General features: G+C 30.7%; 1 long non-coding RNA gene across 2 annotated transcripts in view; it reads right to left on the reverse strand.

Annotated features, from left to right (window-relative positions):
- The window catches only part of LOC111641295, a 50159-nt gene that overhangs the window by 15865 nt on the left and 14612 nt on the right, over positions 1–19682 (reverse strand). The window contains exon 3 of one of the 2 annotated variants that reach the window (XR_002759385.1): positions 14664–16833. The exons of the other annotated variant lie outside the window; for it this stretch is intronic. This is a non-coding gene — a long non-coding RNA (uncharacterized LOC111641295). Of the gene's footprint in view, positions 1–14663; positions 16834–19682 lie in introns of those variants that run through there. 2 annotated transcript variants of the gene reach the window in all.

Below are 19682 nucleotides of genomic sequence, written 5' to 3' on the forward strand. Positions count from 1 at the left end.
AAAAACTGACAGAAATAATAATGGTTCTTAAAATGTATATAATAAATGGATGCATCAAACCTGATATTCCTGCAGAATACACCTGTTTAACATATGCCGGAAAATCCACTATCGATTATACAATCTGCTCGGACTTACTATGAAAGTTCGAGCAGATTGCCGTCTGGACTTCACCATAACTACTTTTGACTTCTCTGATTACCTACCTACAATAGCAAAATTTTTAGTATTTCTGCCTAAGAAATCAGACAACTTATCAATTAAAAGTCAAATAATAAAAACAAGAACTTATACTGGAGTGAATAATATAAATAAAATAAAATAAGCCTTTAACTATCCAGCAATAAATAATTAATAAAAAAACGTTTTCAACCGTTTTTAAACGGCCATCTTCAGTTGAACCAATATTAAAAAAGAATACTAAAAAAGAACACATGAAATACAAATTAAACAGAAACTGAAATGCGCATGCGTACTTCATCGGATTTGCGTCTTCTGGAAATCTATAAATAACTTGCAAATAACATAAAAAATAATAAAGATACTTACAAAGAGTTGGATTACATTAGGAAGACAGCAATGCAACAAGGTTATCGGAGAGGGGAGGTGGACGAGCTTATTACGAAGTTTCAGAATCAGAATCGGCAGCATCCCAAAAAATGACCCAGGAACGAAGAGTAGTTCTTAATTATTTTCCTTTTTTAAACAAAATGATTAGGAGAGTGGCAAACAGTAATAATCTACAAATAGTATATCGGCGTAATCCAACGTTCTACAGAATGTTAAGAAACGATAAGAGAAAGAAAAAGTGAAATAATTTACCAGGAGTTTATTCTGTACCTATAAAGGATCAGCGGTTCAACTCAGACCTTGTTTATGTGGGTGCTACTATGTGGCAGTTAAAACAAAGATTAAAAGAACATAAATACTCTGTGAGTAAGAACATAGATGCCACAGTGCTCACAGCATTTGCCAAACAGCAAGAGGTCGAGGTATATTGGGATCAAGCCTCGGTCATTAGAGCCGCGAATTCCAGACAGGCATTGAAACACCTTGAAAAGATAGAGATACACAAGGCACACATAAATAAGGGATGCATTAACCATAGAGATGCGGAAGGGTTATCTTATGCCTGGAAATCCTTTTACAATAACGCAGATTAACACCTTGTAATCAACGTATATTCTCCCTCCCCCTTTTTGGCGGCTTTATTATTTTTTATGTTATTTGCAAGTTATTTATAGATTTTCAGAAGACGCAAGTCCGATGAAGTACGCATGTGCATTTTGGTTTCTGTTTAATTTGTATTTCATGTGTTCTTTTTTAGTATTCTTTTTTAATATTGGTTCAACTGAAGATGGCCGTTTAAAAACGGTTGAAAACGTTTTTTATTAAACATTATTTATTGCTGGATAGTTAAAGGCTTATTTTATTTTATTTATGTCAAACAATAAAGTACAAAACCTCAAGATACTCAATAGAAATTGAAGATGGATTTACTGACATTCCAGTAATAACAGAAAACAATAGTGAAGAAATTTATAAATTAATGTCAAATACACTCACTGCCAAAAGTTAAGCACGGAGCAATAAACTGCAAAAAAATCGACAAATACATCTGTGATTGACACAAAATGTGGCAGGACAGTAGCATGTTTATGCATGAAACAACACAAAGAATTACATAGAAAAATGAAAACAATATTGAATTTTCCTAAAGCATAAGATGAAATCATATTGGAATCATTAATAAAATGATGTTTAAATGCAAAACAAACAAACAAAACCCACATTAATAGGGTAAATGGTCACCCCTTATCTTTACACAAAGTTTACAGCATGTAACCATGCTTTCCATGAGGTGATCAACCACTCCAGAGTCAAATAAGTTCCATTCCTCCTGTAGAGTAGTTTGCAACTCTGTGAGAGTGTCAGGGGGTGGGAAACGTGCACACACAGCACGGCCGAGGGCATCCCAAAGATTCTCAATGGGATTGAGGGCTGGCAAATACACCGGCCAATCCATACCCGCGATTCCCTCTCTCTCGAGGTAGTCGTCAACGAAGGCAGCTCTAGGGGGTCATGTGTTATCATCCATTAAAACAAAAGCAGGACCAACTGCTGCAGCATACAATTTCACAATAGGTTTGAGGACTTCATCCCGATACCGGACAGCAGTTACAGAACCCCTTCGATAGATGTGCAGGTCGGTGCAATATCCCAACGAAATGCCTGCCCATACCATAACACTTCCACCTCGGAATGCGTGATGCTCGATAATGTTCTGAGGTCAGTTGCGTGTGCCTTTTTCTCTCCATACTCTTACACGTTTGTCATCTGGCTCCAGGGAAAATCGCGACTCATCCGTGAACATAACGTTGCCTCAATCAGACACAGTCCAATTCGCATGTTGCCGACACCACTTTAATCATGTGCCTTTGAATTGGACAGATAGTGGAACACAAACTCGTGGTACCCGGGCATACAGTCCGTTCATGTGTAGCCTTCGGCGCACAGTAGTAGCAGATATCGTTTTACCAATAGCTGCAGCAATCATCAATGTCATACGTGTAGAGGTTGCTCTTTGATTCCGCTTGGCTACAACAGCAATATAGCAATCTTCTGCAGGGATCGTAACTCTTGGGCAACCAGCCACAGGTCTTCGGACAACTGTTTGGCTTGTTTGGAATTGTTTCCATAACCGTGAAATGACAGAATGATGAACACCGAAGAAAAGAGCAACATCTGTGATTGATTGTCCTGTTTCAAGGCGTCCCATACACAGCCAGTGCTCACTGTCTGTCATTCGTCCTCTGGAAGTCATAGAAACACATCAGTCATGCACACTAATTGTACGACAGTTCTCCACACTTTTTCTCGGCACTTACATGCAACTCCTCTCCCACTTCAGAAGGCTGGCTTCTTATACGACTGTGTGTTTTGCATATTTCGCGACACGTAATCATGATTGATAGTAACATAACATATTTGCATACTTCCACCTACCTCTGCAGTGAATTGCAACCTCTCAAATGCAGATTGCTTTCCAAACATGAACATTTTCTGCTCTGTGCTTAACTTTTGGAAGTGAGTGTATAATGAATGAATATATATATATATATATATATAATAATAATGAAAGAAGAAACTTTCATAATAGATTTTGACAAATCTGGTATGATTTTGATTGTCATAAAATGAAAATGGAAAAGCAATCTAAACTAATATCTTCAGACTAAACTCTAATGATACCAACTTTGATAATTACAAGAAAGCCAAACAATCCTACAACTTATTCAAGACAAAAAAGAAAAACTACTTCAGGAAACGTGAATCAAATTTAATAAAAAACAGTAAAGACAGTAAATTATTCTGATCTACAATAAGATTCTGTTTTAAATCAAACCGAACTGAAAAATCACCAATCATACACTTTGATACTTGGAAAAATTTCTATCAAAGATTCCCAAAAATTCATTCAAATTTACTTCCAATAATAAACACTGATGCTTATAACAAATACTTAGACTCTGATTTTACCATCGACGAACTGAATGAAGCAATACAGAAAACAAAAAGTAATTCAACCCTAGGGAATTATAAAATTCTTACCAAATTTCTAAAAATGCTTCCAAATAAAGCCAGGTTAAAACTGTTAAATCTTTTTAACAATGTGTACAAAGCCATCTCTTACCCAGACTCTTGGAATACAGTTATCCTCACCATGGTCCATAAAAAGAGTGATCAGCTTTCCCCTAATAATTATAGACCAATAGCTTTAAGAAAATGCTTCACCTCAATACTGGCAAAAAATTTCAACAATGGACTAAAGATACTAATCTGGAAGCCAAATTTCAATATGCTTGTACTAAAAATAAAGTAACTGAATCAGCAATATTCATATTACTAATGATAATACAACTTCATCTATTAAAAAAAACAGAAAAGTATATGCTGCTTTCATCAATATACAAAAAGCTTTTGATTCAATCTATATACCACTACTAGTAAATAACTTAAAAGCCTGCGGTGCAAGTACCCGATTCTCGACTACTATAATAAAGCTCTTCTCAAATTATAACATAAAGATCAAACAAGGCAAGATTCTTTCTCCCTCACTAACTCTTTCTTGTGGTGTTCGTCAAGGTGATCCCCTTTCGCCATATTTATTTAACTTCTATCTGCTAGGCATTGACCAACTTTTCCATAATTCAACTGATGGCATTGAAATAAACAACAGAATCTTTCACTACATATTATTTGCAGATGATTTAGTAATACTAGCACCCACCAAAATCTCATTACAAAGAAAAATTAACCAGCTAAATCTTTATTTTAAATCAATTCATTTAGTAATAAATCTAATCCAGCTAAAACCAGCATGGTTTCTTTTTCAGATATTTTGCTATTATTGCAAAAAGTAATAAAAATATACCATGATAATACTCTACTACAAACAGTTAATGAAGTAAACTATCTGATGTTGATTCTTGAGATTTGAGCTTCGAAAGTCACGTTCTAATCAAAGACGACACCCAACAGGCTATCGACAATCTTCTGTTTCTATGCTCAACCCCGAAAACCTCTAATTTGAATATCCATATGAAACTATACAATTCTATAGTCGATCCTATTATTTACTATGCAAGCCCTATCTGTAGTCTGGATTATTTATATAAACTCGAGTCCTTTCATATCTATTTCCTATGTAAATTATTCCATCTAGAAAGAACAATTCCCGGTTATGCTCTCTGACATGAAACAAATTGTATCTGGTTATTTCCCCTGCTATTAAAACATATAATTAAATTTTATTATAGACTCAAATTCAAAAGTGACAATAATATAACTTTCCTACATCAAGAAATAATCAAGCAGAGCAAAAACATAAACATAAATTACAGACAGCTTTGGCAATACAAATTATATAAAATTTTGAACTCATTTGGCATATCAGAACTATTATTTAAAGATATCATTCAGGATTGGAAATACGGTTATACTCTTCTGTTAAACTCTGCCATATCTCATTCTATAAATAAAGATCAGCTCTCTTTAAACCATAGTAATTATCATCTCTCATACATCAACTTATTTGAAATTCCATCTTCTCAGCCATACATGTGGCAACCAATTGATTTGAACGTGAAATGACTAATAATCCAGCTATGCCTTAACAAATATTCTCTTTTTGTTAATAATACCTACATAAACTTTTCAAATACCCATTGCTGCTTACGTCAATTCGAAGATTTCTCGGCATTCCACCTTCTAAAAAACTGTCAAGAACTTACATGTTCATACGATTTCATATTGTTCACACAAAGTTGTAACTGTAGATCACCTCTTGAACTCAAAATAAATTTAAACTTTCTCAATAAAAAGGATATATATATAAAATTTATAATAATTTTTTAAAACTTTTTCTGTGACTTTAACAAAGTAAAGTAAATGTTATTAATAATAAATAAAAATCATTATAAAACTTTAAGTAAAAACTATCGTAATAGGATATTTATCTGTTCATGTCTATAAGATATAAGGCAAAATGACTATACCATTCTGTTAAATTATGATTGTTTTATTGTCAGTATAATACTTTTGTAAACTAAAATCATTAATTAATTTCATTTTTATGCATCACTCCCTGTAACAGGGAAATCTTTCCCTTTTGCTAATAACTTGATGACGATGAAAATATAATATTGACAAGATACGAGACACATTTTTACCAACCCCTCCAATATCTCTGCCCCTCTAGTTTCAAAGCATAAATTTTAGCCCGTTCGTCGAGTATAGTTGCCGTGTTTATGTTTATTAAAAACCATTTGTCTTCTACATTATTCATTATACTGCCATTTTTTAATATTTAGATTTAATTTATATTGCAGTTAAGCAGAACACGTGACCAGATGCAAATCCGGGGTCGGCCGTCTGTGTCAGATGGTGTTTATTTGGCCACCGTTCCGCCCGAATTTAACAATAACTTATTTAGACGATTCAAAATTATAAAGAATGCAATAAAGTTGGAAGTAACTAGGTTGAAGTAAACGGAAGTGTAAAATTAATATAATTTATTTTTATTTCATTAAATTTATGGGAAAAGTGTGCACCCAATATACATAAATGTCATTTAAACTTATAAATGAAGACTTTCGTTTGCCATAAACATTTGCAAGTCTTTCTGGTTGATAATCAGATGTCCTTAGAATGAATTCCAGTTCTGACAGAATATTTCAGAATCCAATGTTTTCAAACTCTGATATTCTATCGTAAAAATTTAAATTAGAACCAAAAGTTTACATATAAATGTTTTGTTCCGTTAAATACTTGGGCATTATTTTATTTACTTACAAATTAACAGTTTGTAATCCACTAAACATTTTGTTGAAAATGTAGAATCCTGTTATTAAACTATGTAAACAATAATTATTTTTTCTTAAACAACTATTTAAGAATTGAAAAGATAAAAACAACTTTATTTCGTGTACAATGCACAAGCTGAAGATTCATTTATTTATTCTAATATCCACAGTTTGTGCACGAAGAGGACTTTGCTAAATCTATACTAATATTATAAAGAGGTAATGTTTGTATGTAAGTTTGTTTGCAGCAGGTAATTTCCGAAACTACTCATCTGATTTCAAAAATTCTTTCACCAATATTTAGAATGGAACCTCGGGGTGGACATAGGCTGTATATTATTCCGTTAAACATTTATATAAATTAAAATATATAATCTAGGTTAAGGCTTTTATGTCCAACAGATGGTGCTACGAGTACGACGCCCTAAGTTTGCTTTTCTGCGAAGCATTATGCTTTTCTGTAAAAATGAACTAAAGCGGATCATCTTCTATCTATTTATATAAATAAAAATGTAATGTTCGTATGTTCCTACTGATTCCTTTGAAATTTTGACACAACGCTGCATTTGAATACGCACATGTTTTTATATAATATACGTGTCGAAATTCCCCCCACTGAAGGGAGATGGTTAGGATTAAGGCTTACCGTAAAGAACTCTGCTTCTATTTATACTATTTTAAATGTGGTTTTTTGCGTTTTAATAGGGTACGTCAACAGAATGTACACTAAGAAGAAATTTTTCGAAAAATTTCCCCCCACGGGGGAAGTGTTATAAATTTATAATAGATACATTTTGAGCCACAACAATGTGTGGCGGGGTCTGCTAGTTGTATATAAATGTCCTTAGTTATAGCGAAAATGTTATATTGTATACTTTACTTATCATATTTTCTATTAAACTTTGTTTGTTAAATAAATATGGTACAGTAGATAGCTATTACAATTTATGGTAATTACTAATTTTGCATTGTTTCTCTATGTTTTCAGAAATATTTGAATAGTAGATGCTGCTGCTATTTGAGGAGGGTTATTATTCAAATAGAACCAGTATATAAAAATTAAGTTGTTGGTTAACTCCACTGTTAAATTATTCTTCCCATGTTTAGCATTTTAAAAATTTTTATTATTACGATGGAGTCACTTCTTTAATCCAGTGGCAGGTAAACCATTATGCTGAGTGATTATTTATATACACCAAGGCACGAATCCAAACATTCTTACTACACCCGATACGTTTAAAGCTATACATCAATCAAAGCCGAATATTATCGGGCTAGAAACGGTTATAATATTAATAATATTTAAGACAACATTCAATAAGACAAATTTATACTGGAAGAGGAGGTCGGACCAGAGGTCCTGGTAGCGTAATATTTTCTGTTTTATACATTTTTATATCAAAAAGAAACTGTTTGCATCAATGAAAAATTTTATAAAGCTACAGACCAATCAATGCCAAATATCATCAGGCTAGAAACGGTTATAATATTAATAATTTATAAGACAACATTCAATAAGACAAATTTATACTGGAAGAGGAGGTCGGACCAGAGGTCCTGGTAGCGTAATTGGCAACTTTAAACTTTTAAATTTTAAACTTGTAATTGGCAATTTTAAACTTTTAACTAATATCTTATAAATTACTATAAAAAATGCTAGTTCTTCAGTGACATCTTCATTATGTTGTTTACATCGTTCAATTATCTCTGCTACAATTCTGCGACCCAGCTGCCTGCTCATAATTTCAACACTTTCATAATCCATAGCTCTAAAAAAATTCAATTATTAATAAGTATCATGAAATTCTTAAAATAATAAGAGTAATTTTAACATAAAAACAATTAGAGCTTTGCATGTGTATAAAAATAATAACATAATACATAAAAATATGTTTCCTTTATTTATATTTATATTTTTTATGCATATAGATATACATATACATATATATATATATTAGGGTATCCCATAAGTCGAATCACAGGAGTTATGTTGATTTTTATTCTTTTACAGGTAAAGCACAGTACCAAATATGGAGAAATAAATTCAAGTTGTTTTGGTAGTGGAACTTACAGTTGACATGAAGTTGTTAAAAAGTTTAATAGGCTGTATTCATACCTTGTGTGATTGGTGGGAAGTATAAATACCTGTTAAACTCTTTGGCAACTTCAGGCTGATAATCAAAAATAACTTGAGCATGTTCCTCCTTATTCAGTGCTTTGCAAAAGAATAAACAAAGATCAACATAGCTGTTATGATTCCAGACTTATGAACATCTTGTATAATTGTTTTTATTATATATTAATAGTTATGACTATATTTATATTTATATATATATANATAATATTTATTAGTATTATAGCCATTTCTAGCCCGATAATATTCGGCTTTGATTGATGTATAGCTTATTGCCTTGAGCCCAAAAGGGGAAAAAATGGTTTAATTGATGTTATTTAACTTACAAAACAAAGTTGTTCTTTATTACTAAGAATTTATTAATAAATTGGCCTAAAATAAACCTAAGCACATGAATTTTTAAAAGCGAGATTAAAAACACATACATTAGTTTTTCATAGTGTAATTAATTAATTTTTACAAAGATAGTGACAATATAATAGAAACTGAATGACTACAAAAGAAATTACATTTGTGTTTTTCATATTATTGCTTTATTAAGTTTTCCAATACTACTACAGTAGAGTCCCGATAACTCGGCACTCGATAACCCGGCAGTCCGGATAACTGGGTCATATCCTGGCAGGGCGAAAAAATTCCTAGTTAATTTTCATTATAGACAGCTTTATGCCTCATAAAGTATTTTTCTGAGGTCTGTCTTATCAAGTAAATTGCTGTACACAGTGTATTCATTAATTTTCATTTTCATGTAGTAAAGGCTCTATGTCTTCAGAAAGTACTGTATGTACTTTTACTTTAAGAGTATTTGGGCAGTTTATTCACTGTTGTATTCTCAAGCAAACAATACATACACGTACAGTACAGTATTTTCTGGGGAAACACTTTCTTATTCTTTTTTAACCCCATTCCCGATAACCTGGCATTTTTACAAACTCGGCCACCCTTCGGTCCACATTAGGCCGAGTTTTCAGGACTCTACTGTATAATTTTTCTTGTTTCTCTTTATGAAGTAAGCCTCTAAATAACTGCAGGTCTTGCCTAAAGGTATTGTAACAGAAAACAAGTCTTGTTCTAAATTATTGTTTAGTTGTATCAGGGTAAATATTCATATTATTATAATGCCATAATCAATAAATATACCATAATTCAAAATTTTACTAATAATATATATGAAACTGTAGTAAAATGTATTTGGAAATCATTTACTTTTAGTTGTTTAAAAAATTATTATTATTTTCTAGCTGAAATAAGTTATATTTACAGCAGAATGAAAATTGTATAATATCTTTTTTACAAACAAAATAAAATAAATATAAATTTGTTAAGTCTCATTTAGAAAAGAACATACAAATGTTTTCAGACAGGCTGACCATAACCAACGATTACAATCCAACAAGACACATTTCAGAGATAGTGAAAAATGGGTCTAAAACTGGCTTGACTTTGGTGATTTTTTTTTATTTCTTTATCTATAAATTGGTGCTTTTATATTAGTATTTTAATAAAATTGCTATATTTATTATTCATTATCATTCTATTAATATCTATTAGTATTAAGGGTAAGAGCCCTGTTACTCAGGGACTAAGTACTTACAATCATCAAAAAGAAAAATATACATTTTAGAACAATAAATTGAAAATTTACATCAGTAATTATTTTCTTACAAGTCCTTAGATTTTATGTATTATTTGGTAGTTACATCTTCCTTCACAATTTTAATTACAAAGTTGTACAAGTTGTACAATGCCTCCTTTGAGAGTTTATTTAGGTTTTCTCTAAAGTCTTGAGTTGAACTTAGCTTATATAATACAGCAATTCCAAATAACTTGTATTTGAGTAAACTTCCGTCTTTCGGTACGTATAACTAAAAATTTCCCCGTGGAGCATGACAGAATACTTTTTATGAGAAAGTAGAGATTGAAGAGATTTGAAGAAACTCAAGAGTTGTTAATATTTCTTCAAATTAAATAGTTCATACTATCTGTTGTAACATAAAGTGCAACAAAACAAAAATTTCACCTGAATTGGAGCAAAAAAAGTAGCAGTTGTAGAGAATTCACACACACACACACACACACAGCACAAAGCATATTATTTAAGCCTTTGATAATAAATATAAACTACATTTTGAGTAAACTCTATTGTCTTTTAAAAGATTTCCTTGATGTTTTCCTTTAGTAATAGACACCTTAATATTTTTTTGATGATTGACATTGTGATTATGTTTCTGCAGCCATTGATAAAACCAATTCTTAATTCCCTGTTGATAAAACAGATAATTAATGTTCAGTACATACAAGTTAGATGAGTGATAACACTTTCTAAATAATGGACTCGTTAGATCGTTACTTCCAATTGAATAATAAAACGTCACGTGACATTTAATTAAAAAAATTTGTTATAGAAGTGACATGATGAGGCCATCTTTTTTAATGTTTAAATTTGAAATTTAATGAAATAGATTTAAAATATGCCACTTACCAAAATATTTAAAAATGCAAGTTAAGGGAAATTCCCTGGTCGAGCAAGAATGTCACGTGGTCACTTACGTCACTGTAATGTAAGTGTGATCACCAATCCCAAATCGATAAAACATTTATTCTATAGCTAATATTTTCTTAAAACAGGTAGCCTTATTTTTTTCGTCAGAGCATAAAATGAATATAACCAAAACTTCATCTGGATTGGACAAAAATTGCAGGAATTTTAAGGAATATTTACACACACACAAACACACACCCAGCTTTTATATTAGTGATATTGAAGAAGAGTTAGTATAAATTAGTAATTCATTCCATGTCAAATTTATTTATCTAAATACAATATAGTTTCTTCTCCACAGATTTTATTATTATGTCTAAAAATCATTATCATTGTTTTATTTGGGTAAATTGATATTAAGTTAATTGATTTTCCTTTGCAGAGAAATTTTAGTCAGTGCCATAATAACTAAAATCATCTGCAAATTATATATGAAAAGGTCCATTTGCAATTTCAAAGCCAACAGTGGCGTTTGTAAAGAGTTGGTCAATCCCAGTCAAATAAAAATGAAACAGATATGGAGAAAGTGGATTGTCCTGTAGAACTCCAAGAGATAATTTAGTATCATTCAAGGAAACAACATATAATCTGAAAATAATTTAAGCACTGTATGGGGAAAATTTTTTGCCTGTTTGTATGTGTGTCAAATTTTGAACCAAAAGTTCTACGTAGACTTCATCAAAAGCTTTTTCAATATCTATGAAAGCTATAAATAGTTTGTTTTTTGGACAAGTGGAGTTGAATTCCTGATAGCAAAAATATTGCAGATTCTGTACCTCTGTTTCTTAAACAGAATAACACCTAAACACAAATTTACAGCAAACAAACAAACAAACATATATTTACTGTTCAAACATTTTTGGTCACAATTTATCGACTCTCGTCAGGAAACGAATATGAAAAACCATTCTATAGATCGAATACAGCCGCATTCTAATTTTTAAAAAATTTTAAACATGTTCAAGCAGAGGCTGTGATATATAGCGTTTTGTGAGTCTAAATAATAATTCCAGGCGTGTGGTATTGGAATGCAATTGGTGTTGATGCATGTTCCATTCTTGTCGGCTCTGTAGATTGTCTGTAGATTTCTAAGGCCTCCAACAATCTTATGTCACATTGGTCAAAGATTCTGTATCAGGGTAGCCTTGTCCCAATAATGGTGGAATAATGGGCCAGAGCAGTATTATTATTTTCCCTTGCCACGTCGTATTTGTGATTGCATAACTTGAAGAGTTCTGTATGTGGATCTAATGTATGTCAGTCTCCTGTTAAACAGTTAATCTTGTAATTGGATACGGTAAATCCCTGGTGCTCTTGCATTATCATCTGTGCTGCCTTTAGCATTAGAAAGAAGGTGGAAAATATTGGGTTTTCTCTTATAAGTTACACATTTAAATCTTTGGCAATCTTCTTGTAAATTTGATGTAGGGACGGTTCACAGTTCAGTTAGGATTACCCTTTGTTTTGTTAATGCTTGTACTGGTGTTGGATGACCTAGCTAGATGTGTGGAAGCTAGAGTGTTGATTAAATTAATGAGCAATTGTACCCATGCACGAATGCAATATGTATAAGTAGCCCTAGCTCCTTGTTGGTATCGGATGGCTCAGTAAAACGCAAGTATGATCTCTTGATTATTGCGCAGAAAACGGCTGCCTTATAAGACCGGGGGTCAGCCGAGTTCGCCGGATAAAGAGGGGAATCTCTTTTTCTTACATATGCATAATGAAATTTTTTTGGCTAAGATTGCCATAAAACATTTTCTTAAGGTGGGTAGAAAAGCTATTGGTTGGTAATTATTAGGAAGAAGTTTATTTCCCTTTTTGAATATCAAATGTAATTCCACAAAGCAGGATATAAGAGGATATATTGTACATTTTATTAAATTAAATAAACCAAGTAACTTAGACCTTGCTGAGTTTGATAGTTATTTGAGAAATATAATCAGGATATAATCACTTCTTGGTGATGAATTACTGTGCATTGTATTAATTGAGTTATTTAGTTCTTCCATTGTAAATTTTGAATCTAAGTATTCATTATGAAGTGATCTTATAGCTGAAGATAATTGCATAGAAGGAATTTTTGGAAACTGTCCATAGAAATTTTATCTATTTTTGGAGTTGTTGTTGCTGGAGTCAATATTGATCTGGAATTTTCAAACTGTTGACCAGAAATGTTTACTTTTCCCTTTTTCATTTATTAGACTAGTTTCCAAATTTACAATTATTTTCTGTTCCACTTTAAGTAAATTGTTATAAAATTGTTTAGTTTTTTTACAGTTAAAGATGTTTTGATTATTTGAATTTTTTTGTTTTAATAATTTCATTTTTAGCAATCAAAACCAAACTAAGGTTTTTCTGAATTGAACAGGTTGTTTTTTCACATTTTTAATATGTATACAGTTGACCTCCCCTACAATGCGGTAGATACGTTCCACTTTATAAGAATTTCACGTTGTAGGAATCCTTAAATGCATGAGCCAATCAAAGCCCGGCACATGTGCAGTTTACGGACTACGGCTGTTTGAAAGGTTTTCTTCCATAAAATTAATCGATTCTAGACTAATTTGACTCAACATTTCCAAAACACGTACAGTAGACCCACCTATAAAATGGGTTCATATAGTTCGGATTCCTATATGACGGCAAAAAAATTGCGGCCATATTCGTATAAACACGCTAAAAGAGACTCGTATAATACGGTAAAATGTCATCGCTGACTCATGTCGCAACAGGATTGGTCGAATCTAGACCAATGGCAGATATTGTACAAACCATTAAGTTTAAACAAGCAGCGGACCTACTAAAAACCATTTATTATTTAACGGCCATAAAAATTATATTTATATTAATGATGTCTCCAAAGTTCAGCAAATTTTTTGCAGAAAAATAATTTATCAGGAAGCACGCAAGCTCCATGATGAAAACAAGCTTAAGCAGCGGCGTCGTTGAACGGTGCATGCTCGGTAAGTAATCCTACAATTTTTTGTTTATAGCATAGTTTATGTGGGTTATTTCCAAAAAATTATATGTATTTTGGAAATGTTGAGTCAAATTAGTCTAGAATCGATTCATTTTATGGAAGAAAACTGTTCAAACAGCCATTGTCCGTAAACTGCATACGTGCCGGGCTGTGATTGGCTCCTATATTTAAGGACTCGTAGAAAATGAATTTCATAAAGATCAGAACGTATCTACCGTGTTACAGGGGGGTCAACTGTATAATTTTTTGGGAAGAATCCATATAAACTATGCTATAAACAAAAAATTATAGGATTACTTACTGAGCATGCACCATTTGACGACGCCATTGCTTAAGCTTATTTTTGTTGTGGAACGCTCATTAAATGGTGGGCGTGTGCTTCCTGATAAATTAATTTTCTGCGAAAAATTTGCTGAACTTTGGAGACATCATTAATATAAATATAATTTTTATGGCCATTAAATAATAAATGGTTTTTAGTAGGTCCGCTGCTCGTTTAAACCCAACGGTTTGTACAATATCCGCTATTGGTCTAGATTCGACCAATCCTATCGCGACACGAGTCGGCAATGACGTTTTACCGAATTATACGAGTCTCTTTTAGCGTGTTTATACAAATACGGTCGCTATTTTTTCGCCGTCATATAGGAATCCGAACTATATGAACCCATTTTATAGGTGGATCTAATGTATATTCTTTCATTAATTGTTCAATGAACCTGTAAGTTTCAATAGAATTTCAGTAATGTCAGGAATACAATTAAATTTATTTTCGCTCTCTTCTTGATATCTTGATAAATTATAAATTTTTTTAGATAATTATTGAATTTGTCTATCTTTGTTTTTTGTTTTGTGAAAAATTTAGCAATGGAGGGAAAATGGTCTGATGCATCATAATTTAATATTTTGAAGTCTGCACATAAATCCAAAAAAAAATCAGAAAAAAGAGTAAAATCAATTGTAGAACTTCCTTTATACTCTACACAAGTAAATTTAGCAGGGTGGTCGGATATTATACAACCACTGCATGTGTATATTTTTAAATCTATTAATATATTTATCGTACTTGCACCTAATTTATTGCTATATTTATCCTTTGAAAGTTGAGTATTTAAAATTAAGTTATTGGACCATAGTACCGAGAGTCTTTCGTTGTTTATTTCAGCAATATGAGAATTAAAATCTCCCAAAAGCAGAATTAATGGTGTAATATGTTGCCAAAGTTCAAGTGATTTAAAAAATTCTTTTAGTATGTCTGTCTTATTTGGTAGAATATAGGCAACAGCCACAATCATTAATTCATTTCTTAAATTAGTAAAATTAGGTTTAATCATTTGAGTATTTTTTATTTGAAGAATTTTTAATAATAATCATATTTCTCCACTAGGCTGGTCTGGTACAGTTGATGTTCTAGCAGGAACATTTTCAATTAAGTAGTCTTTGAATGTATTTAATCTATGTTTCTGCTATTCAATAATATCTACTTCAAGTTTAAGCTGAAATAGGTCATTTGATGAAATTTTATTCTTTAATCCCTGGAAATTTCAGTTTATCACTGCTAACATTTGATTATTCACGATATTTATTGGACTTTAAAAGTTGTAAAATTCTGTATTGATGGAATTGATAAAAAATTTACCACATTTCCTAATTGGTTTGATATTAGGTCAAGATAAAAAAATATATTAGGAAGTTTAAGCTGACAATTTTGTTTTTTTATTCCTATGTTGAGAGGAAAAAGATTATTTCGTCAGGTACGAGAACCCTTTGGGAATTTCGTTATAAAATTATCATCAAGGAATAATCTTTATTCACTTCTTTCATCGAATGACAAACTCTAAGAAATTGGCTGAAATTTGCATATTTTATTGTATTAGTTAATTGAGTTATGTCTAGGATATCTTCTAAAAGTACTGAATCTAGATTCAGTGTGTTTCATAAAATTCCATATATCTTGTTAGGATATTAATTACAGAATCCAATCAAATTAATGTAATTTTATTTTGAAGTGCACAAGTTCCTTTTCCATTTGTAATTCCATGTTTTGTATGTTTTCTTTTGTGTTGTTAAGGTTGTGAAGTTGATTTTTCTGTTGCTTGACTTACTTTGACTCAATAGGGTCATCTGAGTTCTATCAGGGATCTTTGTAAGGGTTAGATTTCAGTCCAGAAATAAGTAATTATCAAATTAATTTTAATACTATCATGTTTTCCCAATAAAAAACATTTGAAAAACTTCAATACAAAAACTTCCTTCACATTGTTAAGGTCTGAAGGAAAATGCACCAGCAGCTTCTGCAGTCGTGACACACCCCTAAATTGCTATATTTAAAAATTGATTCTAGAATTAAATATTAAAAAGAGACAAAACCAAGGACAGTTCCCAGAAATCAGAACGTCTGATCACCCTATTTTAGAGGATCATTTTAGAAGTTGCAGCTTATTTCAGCAGTTGAGAGGATTTCCCCCAATGTAAATTGTACTGTGAGCATTGTTAATTCACTATCACCATAATAAGGCAGGTGTCAGCAAACTTTTTTAGGAAAGGGCCAGATCATAAAAAAATCATTGCTACTGTCTATATCTTTTTTTTCTCTTGAGCAGTAGTTCCTAAAAAAATGACACAAAATTCACTTCTAGTTTATTTAGGTATGGAGATCATGGAATAAAAATAGAGTAAACGTAGGTTATCAGAAAGATGAATCATGAGAATGTAACTTACCTTTTTAAAAAAATTTCCTGAGATCCATTTGATGCTGACAATAAATCTGTCACGACTACAGCAGGTTTGCAAGATTTGTACTTATTATCTATCAAAACACAATAGATTGGCTCCATTTTTAGAGAACAGGTTATTAAATATGATGATTATAAGAAGTGCCAAAAAGGATTTATTAGAGGAAGAAGGTTTTGTTTATCAGATAGAACACACATGTAACAAGTCTAGTTTTTATACTGGTGAAATGAAACGAAGATTGAAAATTAGACTGGCTGCTATAAGTTTAAAAATTAGTAATTCTCCTGTCTTCCAACACTAATAGTAATAATTGCCAGATTAATACTAATAAATTAAAAATTATTTTTAGAGAAAAAAAACAGTGTAAAGCAGAAGGTAAAAGAACACTTCACTATAATTATGCAGAACAATAATGTAAATTTAAATACAGAAATGTTAACAGTGAAATGCTGGGAATTTTTTGTAAACTATGTAAGTGGCTTTTATTAATGAGTTGATTGTTGGAGCATGAACTGTATACTGATTAGTCCCCTTTCATAGGTGAAATGCATTTGGGGAGCTCGTTAGTAATGTAAATACAGTAAAAGTATTTTTCTCTGCAAACCGATTTATTTTTATCTTTTTAGCTTCAACAAATTTTAAAACATTAAACCAATAATGATTAAAAGAATTAAAGTTATATAATATCCAAAAGTCAGAAGTGAAAGAAAAATATAATTTTCTCGTGTAAGTTACATTTATGTAAGAAGAACAAGGAAAAAAAACAATTTGATTATATTAATTATTACCAATGTTGGCAGTAGTATATATATACCAATTTTAGCTCAGTAAAATGTGCACGTTCCAAAATGTAAATGACTCAAAATTAGAAAATTTCAAAATCGTGGAAAATCAAGCAAAAATAAAAAAAATCAGCAGCCTCAATATCCTTCTAGCCTCCTGCTGTATTAATTAACAAACTCAACAATATGTGCTTTATTTGCATTCTCACAATATTTCATACCTCTGCATACAAATTTTTAATTTCCCATATTATTTAATACTTTAATATCCTTATCCATTATTTTTTATTGAATAGATCTGGCAGATAAACTTGAAATTCCTTCCACTTGGTGTCCATGAGAACTACTAATTTTTTTTATCATAGTAGCAAGTGGATACTGATTTAACATTAAGAACTGGATATTCGTTATCAGTTTGTAGTTCGCATAACTTTCTTATGGGAGTATTTTAAAGTCTACCAATAGCATTTAGTTCATTCAGTCTTCATTTATATATGAAAAAATTTAATCAATATCATTTATTACAAATTCTAGCTAACTATGAAACTAAATTTTTATAATTATTTTCAATAAATTCATCGGAGAACCTTTTCTTTAAAATAACATCACACCAATCAATTTTATTTTTATGTTTTATAATAAAATCTTCGGATAATTCTTGATATTTAACAACTATTTTCCGGTCTAATACATTTAATCGATCTAAGTCTTCGAGTAATTGTTCCGATATATTTTGACATCTTATAAGTGATTATAAATTTAATTTTAGGGCATTTTTCCTAATAAAGTCATTATCTAAATTTTGAAATCAAGATATTGCATCCCAGTCCACTTTATTTGCATATTCTAGAACAAATTCCGAAGATAATGTTTGATGTGTAGAAATGAGTTGCCATGTAAATTTTCGACTATAAATTCATATCTTCTATTATCAAGACTTATTATACTGGTTATACAGATAATATTACAAAGATTAACAGAAAACAATTTTTATTTTATTTCGTATACCTGGACACATACACAATTTTGCGTTTCGGACATATTCGTCCCTCCTCAGCATGTATTTATATATGTTCTATAAACAATAAAAAATTTTTATTAAAATTTACATTTTAAAATTTTCCGACAAAAATATTCAATAAAATTCTTACAATTTTCCAGTTTTCCTTAATTTTTTGCTCCACTGGATATTCAAGTTTTATCAACAAGATCACAATTACTATTATTTTAAACCTGTATTAAACCAAATTCTATTAACATTATCTTAATTTTATATATTTGCTTTCTGTTATTACAACTTACATTTGTTCTCTTTCTGTTTGCCTCACACCTCGTTTCCATTTCTTTCCATCGTTCTTTTTATCTTTTGGACACACCCCTTTATCTATGAAACTTAGCCATGATTGGTGGATTTCTCTACCATTATTGCTGTTTATTCTATTATTTTGTCTGATTATATAAATATGTTCATAAAGTTGTCTTTTCTTTTTTCTTTATTTTTACGGAATTCAATACTATTTCACAACCTGTATTATTACAATGCTCTGCGACTACTGAATTTGCATAATTTCTCTTGATTGCTCAGATTTGTTCATTTATTCTTATTTTTAGTTTCCTTTTCGTTTCTCCTATATATATTTTTTCTGGTTTACAACTACAATTAAATGAATATACAACTCCTTTTTCTTCTAATATATCGTAATTTTCATGATTTCTATAACATAAATGGTTTATTGTTGTATGTACTTTTTCCGGTATTAGATTGATTCTATTATTTAATATTTTCTTAATTCTTTCAAATATCTTAGGGATATACCTTATTTTAACAAAACTTTTCTTTTTATCTATTAAACTTGATTGTTTATCTATTTCCAATTTTTTAACCATTTATTCAATAGACTTTTTGGATAATCATTTAACATAAACATTTTTATTATTTCTTCTTCTTCTTTCTCTTGAGTTTTAATTTCACTAGTTCGTTGTCTTATTTTATTTATATACATTTTAAATATATTATATTTCATACTTATAGGTGTAATAGATTTATAATTAATTGTTTTTGGTATTTGTATAGATTTCACATATTTTTTATAAATTAATTTATCACTTTTTCTCTCTATTGTTATATCTAGATAATTAA

The sequence above is a fragment of the Centruroides sculpturatus genome, unplaced genomic scaffold (assembly GCF_000671375.1).
Source record: "Centruroides sculpturatus isolate CEXI.00-Female unplaced genomic scaffold, Cexi_2.0 scaffold1503, whole genome shotgun sequence".
Taxonomy (NCBI): Eukaryota; Metazoa; Arthropoda; class Arachnida; order Scorpiones; family Buthidae; genus Centruroides; species Centruroides sculpturatus.